This window comes from Hemitrygon akajei, chromosome 3, assembly GCF_048418815.1.
Source record: "Hemitrygon akajei chromosome 3, sHemAka1.3, whole genome shotgun sequence".
Classification (NCBI taxonomy): domain Eukaryota; kingdom Metazoa; phylum Chordata; class Chondrichthyes; order Myliobatiformes; family Dasyatidae; genus Hemitrygon; species Hemitrygon akajei.
In genome coordinates this window covers 135233406-135239405 of record NC_133126.1, presented here as the reverse complement: position 1 = coordinate 135239405, position 6000 = coordinate 135233406, and positions in this window count along the sequence as shown.

The following is a 6000-nucleotide window of genomic DNA, read 5'->3' as shown; positions in this document are numbered from 1 at the left end:
AAAAAATCTACGAAACAGAAACCAATTTTTTAAAGTATTTTTAACAATAGGGTTGAGAGATTATCTACCTATTCTGGAGAGCGAAAACGGTAGGGGAGCTCCTAATAAAGAAGCTAACGAAAACCCCGTTACTGAATTTTCCTCCGACTGTAAACATGAAGGTCGATCTTGGTCATCTATATCATAACTCCAAAAAGTAATATAACGAATATTAATTGCCCAATAATAAAATCTAAAGTTTGGTAAGGCCAGTCCTCCATCTTTTTTTGGTTTTTGCTATAAAAGTTTATTCACTCTAGAGCTTTTATTATTCCAAACATCAGAAAATCTATTATATCAAAAAACGTTTTTGGAACAAAAGAGGGAACTGCTTGAAATATATATATAAATTTTGGTAGAATAACCATTTTTATAGCATTTATTCGACCTATCAATGACATCGACATAGGCGACCATTTAGAAAGCGCCTGTTGAGTATATTCAACTAAAGGGGAGAAATTATACCTATATAGGTCTTTAAAATCTTTAGTAATTTTGATATCAAGGTAAGTGAAATGGTTTTTGGCAATGTTAAAAGGTATTTGATCATAATAATCAGAACAATTATTAATAGGAAATAATTCACTTTTATGTAAATTAAGTTTATATCCAGAAAAAATACCAAATTCCATAAATATAGATAACAGAAAAGGAATAGATTTCCTAGGATTTGAAATGTAAACTAATAAATCATCCACATATAACGAAAACTTATGTAGTTTATCCCCTCTCTTAATACATGGCACAGAACTAGAAACCCTAAGAGCAATAGCAAGTGGTTCTAAAGCCAAATTAAATGATAAAGGACTAAGGGGACAACCCTGATGGGTACCTCTATATAATCTAAAATAAGGAGACTTCTGATTATTAATTATAACCGCAGCTACCGGGGCCTGATAAATCAATTTAATCCAGGAAATAAATCCTGGACCAAAATTAAACCTCTTCAAAACCTGAAATAGATAAGGCCTCTCCACCCTATCAAAGGCTTTCTCTGCATCCAAAGATACAATACATTCAGATTCTGTGGTGGGGGGGGGGGGGGAATAAATGATATTTAACAATCTTCGAATATTAAAATGTGAGTACCTATTTTTTATAAATCCTGTTTGATCATTTGAGATAACATTAGGCAACATATTCTCAAGCCTATTTGCTAGAAGCTTAGAGAGGATTTTAAAATCTATATTCAATAAAGAAATAGGTCTATAGGATACACATTCCAGTGGGTCTTTTCCTTTTTTTGGAATCAATGAAATTAGTGCCTCATAAAAAGTTTTAGGAAGGTTCCCAGAGAATGTAGAGTCGGTAAACGTTTGATGAAGATGTGGTATAAGCATTTCATGAAAAGTCTTGTAAAATTCTACCGTATAACCATCAGGTCCCGGAGCTTTACCTAATTGCATAGAGGATATAGCCTTGGCTATCTCCTCTTGTTTAATAGGTGTATCTCTCATATCAACATCTTGAATCGAAATTTGAGGTATGTTTAACCTTTCCAAAAATCTATTCATAATAATAGTGCTATCAGAGAATTCAGATCTATAAAGATTAGCAGTCCATAAATATCTTATTAATTTCATAAGGATCTAAATTTTCTGTTCTATCTGGTCGACGAATTTTTAAAATGTGTCTTCCGACCATCCCAGCCTTTAACTGACCCGCTAAAAGCTTAGCAGATTTTTCCCCATGTATATAAATAAACTTTAAGATTTAAAAATTTGCTGTTCAATGGGAAAGGTCAGAAGCAAATCATACTGTGATTGAAGTTCGACCCTTTCTTTATATAGGTCTTCAGAAGGTTTAACTGAATACACTTTATCTATCTGTTTAATTTTATTAATAAGCACTGACAATTCCGCTTTAGTTTTCTTTCTCAAGGCTGCTGAATATGAGATTATCTGTACCCTAAGAAAAGATTTCAACGTGTCCCATATAACCAGATTTGATATTCCTTCAGTTGTATTAAATTCAAAAAATATAGAAATTTGCTCCTTAATAAAGTTAACAAAAGTTGGATCCTGTAACAATACGGGATTCAGTCTCCACTGTGACATTTTCAAAAATCTATCCGAAAGCTTAAGGGTTAACTTTAAAGGCGCATGATCTGAGAGCGCAATGATGTCATACCACATTCAACAAATGAGTTTAACAGACGTGTATCTAAAAAAAAGTAATCAATTCGAAAATACTTGTGATGAACGTGTGAGAAAAAAGAGAAATCTTTATCATTGGGGTGTTTATATCTCCAAATATTGACAAACCATATTCTAATAAAAAAGAGTTAATACAAGCTACCGCTTTATTAGGAAGTGACGGATTGGTTGATGACCTGTCAATCTCCAGATTTAAACAACACTTAAAGTCACCACCCATGATCAGCTTATATTCATTGAGATTCAGTAACTCGGAAAAAAGTTACTGAAAAAAATCAGAATTATCTACATTAGGTGCGTATACACGCACCAGAGCTACCTTTTGCTCGCATAATAAACCAGTAACAATTAAATATCTTCCAATCGAATCAGTAGTAGTATTAAAGTGTACAAAAGGGATTTTGGGGCTAAGAAATATAGAAACGCCTCTGATCTTACAATTAGACAGCGAGTGGAACAGAAGTCCTTTCCAAAAATGGAAAAACCTGTCCTCATCCTGTTATCGTATATGATTTTCTTGCGTAAAATTAATATCTGCATTAAGTGTTTGTAATTTCTTAAAAATCTTTTTACGCTTAATGGGGTGATTGACACTGTTCCAATTCCAAGATATTATATTAATTTTATTAACATCCATGTTTAAAATTGAATTTAATATTATATAAAAGAAATGTTACGCAAGTACAGATTAAACCAAAAGATGCGGATACAACCAAAAGGAATGACGCATTTATGAAAGAGAAATCCCTCAAAAGAACTGCCCAATCAAGAAAAAAACCTACTCTAATAGACCCTTCCCCCCTCCCGCCTCCCAAAAGATAAGAATTAAGCTACCATTTAGGCTGGTCCCATGCTAACTAATAACCCTTGACCCTGTTCTCCATCTTGCAGCTCCGTATATTAAAATAAAGCCAAGATCCCACAGAAAATAGCTATAATAAAAGGCACAAGCTGAATTCAACTACTATAATGTTATGTCTAACAGTAATAAAAACATAATCAACAACAGCCATCTTAGAATCAGCTAAAGTATCTTAAACACATATTCAAAAGAAGAGAATAAATCCGAGCAAATAATATTACAAACAATATCCTTTCTCTTGAAAAAGAAAAGTAAATGAGTATATATGTATAACAGACCTAAAACTGGAAGTATTGAAACAAATAAAAGAAATAAAAAGATTAATACACAGCAGGTCCTACATGGACCATTAGAGTAAAATACTATAAAGGTTCCCTACAAAACAGTTATATATGTACTAATTATTAATAAGGTAAAAAAATTAAATCAGCCACGTCCCATACCAAAGACTGAAAAGGTATAGAATGTAATTAACTCAGAAGATCCATAAACAACTCATACAGCAAATACTTCAAAATTGCCTATTGAGTAATCAGAATAACTTTAATATTTTATTCAGTAGGCTTAACTTTAAGATTTTTAATGTACTCCCATCCCTCCTGAGGAGAGTAAATTCTCAGTGACTGAGATTTTTCAGGAAAAATTATCAACTTTGCTGGAAAGCGAAGGGAGGGGTATAAATCTAATTTATACAGTTCACTCATAACTTCTTGATATTTCCTTCTTTCGGCAAAGATTTCGGGAGGATAGTCTTTGACTATATGAATCTGTGCTGAATTAAAGATTAATTTCCGCTTCTTTCTGGCTTCTCGAAGAATAGCTTCTTTAGTCGTTTAATAATGCAAAGAAAGTACAACTGGTTGAGGACGTAATTCGGATGAACGCTGAGAAAATGGATTTCTATGGGCTCTGTCAATTAAGGGGCTAGCTTCGAGGGTCTCATTGAAAAGTGAGTACAACATATCTGAAAAGAATTTTAACAGATCGCCAGCTTCCGTATTTTCAGGCAGTCCCAGAATACGCAAGTTCCTCCGACACCCTCTACTATCTAAATCAACTATTCTTTTTTCGTTTTAGATAGTTCTGAGGTAATTTATTTGATTTTCTTTTCCATCAAAGATATCTTCATTCCTTGAGCTTTAATAGTTTGCTTGAATAGATCATGCTCATTCTCAATTCGGGTTGTAGTCTGCTGAGGTGTTTGAAGTTGAGAGTCCAAATTTTTCAGAGAGTCTTGAATCGTAGAAATAGCTTTTTCAAGCTTCCCGTTTGAACCGGCCAGCTTATCAATTTTAATATTAAGTGATCCGAATTCCGATTTCATGTCTTGTATAGAAGAAAATATTCCTGCTAATGTAACAGATTCCTCCGTTTTCTTGGTTTGTTCCATTTGTTCCGTTTCAGGAAAAGTCTTGCCGCTTCTCAGTTCAATACCAGAACGACTTTTTTCGGCCATTGTAATTAAGTCGTAAATCCTTCAGTAGATGTAATAAATCATCAAAGCTAAAAGGGATCTGTCAGTGGGATATAAAATATATTAAAAGAGAGAGCCGCTAGGAATGCGACTTACTCCATATGCTACAAAATGGAAAATCCAGAAGTGTTATAACTAAGCAGTTGGCTAAGTACTAAATACATTGAGAGATTTCTGGAGTTATATTCAACTGATGATCAATTCTTTGATCAAATGGGTTTATACCACAATCACTGAGTGAGACTGTGTTTCCCCTTTCATTGATTTACAGCAGAATCACAACTTTGAGTCATAGAGTCATAGATTCATACAGCACGTGAGCTGGCCCTTTGGTCCAACTGCTCCGTGCAAACCAAGCCATCCATCTAAACTGATCTCATTTCAGAATCAGAAACAGGGTGAATATCACTGGCATGTGTTCTGGAATTTGTAGTCCTTGCAGCAGCAGTAAATGCAATAAATAAGAACAGAGAGAAAACCACAAATTACAGTAAATATATACGTAATAGTTAAATTAAGTAAGAAGTATAAAAATGAAAATAAAAAGTAGCGAGGGATAGTTCAAGGGTCCAATGTCCATTCAGAGGTCTGATGGCAGAGGGGACGAAGCTGATCCTGAATCATTGAGTGTGTGCCCTCAAGCTCCTGTATCTCCCTGATGGAAGCAATGAGATGGGGGCATGTTCTGTGTGATGAAAGTCCTTCATGATGAATGCCACCTTTCTAAGGCATCGTTCCTTTAAGATGTCCTGCACGCTACAGAGGCTAGTGCTCATGGTGAAGCTAAGTTCACAACTTTATGCAGTTTCTTTCAATCCTGTGTAGTAGCATCCCAACACCCCCCCCCCCCCACCCTCCACCAGAAAGTGATGCTCATTTGCTTGAGTTTGGCCCAAAGTTCTTGGTTCATCGTCTTTGCTGATCTTCACAATATAATATAAGGATGGTGTAAAGTAAGGAGAGTCGGAAGCCGTGGCTCAGAAGAGCATGGAGGAGAAGAGGACTGAGGTATTGATAGGGGATTCCATAGTTAGATGCATAGTCACAAGATTTTGTGAACATGATAGAGACACCCAAATGGTAAGTTGCCCCAGATGGTGCCAGGGTCAGAACCATTTCAGATTGAGTCCATGGCATTCTAAAAGGGCAGGGTAAGCTATCATGATACAGATTGGCACCAATAAGATAGATAGGAAAAGGGAGGAGGACCTGAAGAGAGAATTTAAGAAGCTAAGTAGAAAGCTGAAAAGCAGGACCTCTAAGGTAGTAATCTGCAGATTGCTGCCTGTGCCACTGGCAGTGAGGGTAACATGCAAATAGTTGAAGGTATATAATACCTTCATTCTACCAACAATTTCCACTGAAAAGTTCATGGGTCCTGTATCTTCTCTAACCTGATGCAAGGTCAGAGAACTATTTTTCTAATCTTCATACTGTGAATTCCACAAGCTTCTTCTGAGAGCATTCAT